Source organism: Cupressus sempervirens, chromosome 11 (genome assembly GCF_028749045.1).
Source record: "Cupressus sempervirens isolate cs-2001-9-10 chromosome 11, ASM2874904v1, whole genome shotgun sequence".
In the NCBI taxonomy this organism is placed as follows: Eukaryota; Viridiplantae; Streptophyta; class Pinopsida; order Cupressales; family Cupressaceae; genus Cupressus; species Cupressus sempervirens.
Genome location: NC_143128.1, coordinates 307,752,726 through 307,755,960, shown reverse-complemented (window position 1 = coordinate 307,755,960; position 3,235 = coordinate 307,752,726). Strand labels below are relative to the sequence as shown.

The 3,235-nt window shown below is 34.0% G+C and overlaps 1 pseudogene; it reads left to right on the top strand.

Annotated features, from left to right (window-relative positions):
• The first annotated feature begins 944 nt into the window (after nucleotides 1–944).
• On the top strand, nucleotides 945–2,407 carry LOC149529362 (mitochondrial arginine transporter BAC1-like; annotated as a pseudogene).
• Nucleotides 2,408–3,235: the final 828 nt, after the last annotated feature.

Genomic DNA, 3,235 nt, shown 5'->3' with positions numbered 1-3,235 from the left:
AAAACATTATATGACTACTCTGAGTCTTTATTGCATTCAAAGCATGAAATTTATTACTGGTCCTAAGTTTTCATAGCAATCAAACCATGGATTTTGTATTGATTCTAAGACTTTATATTATTCAAACCATGAATTCTAATGTTAATTCTAGGTCTTTATGGCATTCAAAACATGAACTGTAGAAGAATTTATATGGTCTAAAGGGATGCTGCCCCACCCTTCTTGTCACCACCCTTGTAGTCAAATGTTGTTCTTGGATTCCTGGGATATTATTATTGGGTAAAGCTTAAATATCTTGAATTTGTTTGTTTTCTTTTGCTGTTTGGGGTTCTGGGTTTCTAAAATATCTCAACAATGAAAAAGAATGTGCTGACCAACTCTCTAGTAGGCTCCTCTTAATTGGGTACTTCATGTAGGTTGCTAGACTGCAAGGTGCTTTCTTTATTTAGCAAGTGGCAAGTGCTTAACCTTGAGAACCTTGCAGTCTCATTGTTCTTATCTTCACGCTTCTCAATCTCATGATCAAGCACCAAAATCTCTAATGTAGGGCCAATGCTTAACCAATGGATGATGAAAAAAAGGTGATTGAGGATGTGGATAAAGATATACATTATGAAATTGATGTGTCAATTGTAAGAATTATGAAGAGTGCGTTGAGCAACTTGGATGGATGTTCAAGGTGAATTGCCTGATTGGATACTAGATACTTTTTTTTGCATCACTAGTACTTGAAATTTGCTTTCTACTTTCCCACAATGAATGGGTTTATACCTATGTGAATTTGTAAAAAGTGGTCTTTTCTTTTTTCAATAGATTGTTCTTTATCCGTAAGAAAATGATATACCTAGATAAGTAGGCATATTGATTTATCTTAATAGGCATATTGGCGACTATTTGATGTACTTTTTCCTCTTTGTAGTGTGTAGTTTATGTCTGTGGTCCTGATGCGATCATATTTGGCATGGTGGTTCTTTGGAAAGGGAGGAGATCATGGTAGTGGCAAGCCCAAACTTCAGATTGTTGTTCCTTCTACAGCTTTTGGGGGAGCATTAATAAGTTTTGTATTGTGCCCAACAAAGTTGATAAAGGTAACAAGAACTAGACTTTGTATCTATTGTATGTATATAAATTGAACTCTAGACTCCATACCATTGACTATTTGTTTTTTTGCAGTGTAGATTGCAAGTTCAAGAGAATGACAACAGGCAACTAAAAAAGCATCAGCAGATATATGCTGGGCCTCTGGACTGTGCACTGCAAACTCTTAGAAATGAAAGGGTAAGGTGTTAAATTATTGTTACTATTTGGTATGTAGTTGTAGACATACAATATGAATGCTTCATGTAGTATCCTTCATTATACAAGATACTATTTGATTGTTTCATTGGTGCATAATTTTCTAGGTACAAGGTTTGTTTCATGGTGGCCTAACTACATTTTTTAGGGAGTCTATTGGAAATGCAGTTTTCTTCAGTACTTAAGAATTGAATCATTATCATATGCTTTCACTTATTAATATGCATGATAAGGTGAATCCCCAAATGAATTCCCAGTCTTCTCAATTTGTCAACTATTCTTCTAAAGTTTGTATAGAAGTAGGAATTGGAATTGTCTCTGGTGAGCTTGCAGGAATTGAGGTATGTAACCTTAATGTTGGAATTTCAATTTAAGTAATTAAACTCAGTTTTTGCAGATCAAATGTGTGCAACAAAACTTGTAATTTTCTTTGCAGTTTTGGTCAGCTGTTTTGCCTCTTGATGTTGCAAAAACCCATATTCAAACAGCTCCAAATATTAATGCCAGCAGAAATCCTATACATACAATCAGGATGGTAGGACATAAAATTTCATTTTTACATGAACTCTACTCTAGAAAAAATGTTTTTAAATTAATTTTTAATAAAGATTTTGACTAGGCTTTTACAAAGCTATTGGATTCTTATGACAACAATTAGGATATTTGTTAGGGTTGATGGTTGGATTATTGAATTGGGTTAATTCATTTATTTGCATGTTTTCTTGTGTTCTGGATTAAAAAAAGTATCATTCACGATAATAACACCAATTGTTTGCATACTTATTTTATAGTGGTTATATAGAATGTTCTAATTAAAAGATTAAAATTTAAATATTCAAATACCACGAGACTTAGCTTCTATCTTTTTGTCTAGGATCTATTCTACTAAGTAGTCTTAGATAACCAATAGATGAATTTAAAAGCAATAAGTGCTCATATTAATGAACACGAAACCATTTCCCAATTCTATGTTTGGCAGATTTATAGAGAACTCAATTTTAGAGGATTATATACTAGCTTGGGGCCTACATTGGTGAGAGCTTTCCCTACTAATGCTACAACTATCGTCACTTGGGAACTTACAACAAATTTACTGGGGGTGAAACGGTAGTAAGAGCATTACCTTCAGAGATGAATGGGTTTATACCTCTGTGAATTTTTAAAAAGTGGTCTTTTCTTTTTTCAGTAGATTGTCCTTTATCTCTAAGAAAATGATATACCTGGATAAGTAGGCATATTGACATACCTAGGAACTGGCATTATGTCATGGGACTCAGCCAACAATATATTTGTACCAAGTATAGTGCACTGTAATGGTATTGTTCATACAATGTTGATATTTACTCAAGAGGAATATTTTTATTTAGTTTTATTCGCCAAGTTTCCTTTTCAGTTTGATTTTGTGCTGGTGACACTTCATACTCAAATGCCTACAAATGCTTCATGCAGTGTCTAGTCTCGAGCCCTAATCACTAGGCAAGCTCCTAGCTCTTATTACAGTTTGCTTACTACAATGTCACATCTAGTTTGCATGTGATTCTACTGACCTAAAGGATCCTTAACCACAAACAACAGTAGTCTCCTCTGCCCAAGATAATATAACTTTGTTTGGATTTAAACAAGAAAATTGCAGTAGCATTATTATTGAGGATTTATGTCTGCTCAAAAACTTCTTATCTAAGAAAGCCTTCCTAAGGGTTATGAGCTTGTCTATTTCTCCTTTATGTCAAAGGTTCAATGCAAGCATGTTGCTAAGAGCTTGCCCAAGGTTACAAATGCAAAGTGAACATGTTTTTGATTGCCTCTTTTATTAGAGTAGATTTACCTGTGGGGTCTAGAGCACATGGAGAGCTTGCCTACTTATTTAGAGTTTTGTTTCTCATCCTTTTCCTGAATATCATATCAAAGAAAATACAAAGAGCTTGCACAAGTTTGTATG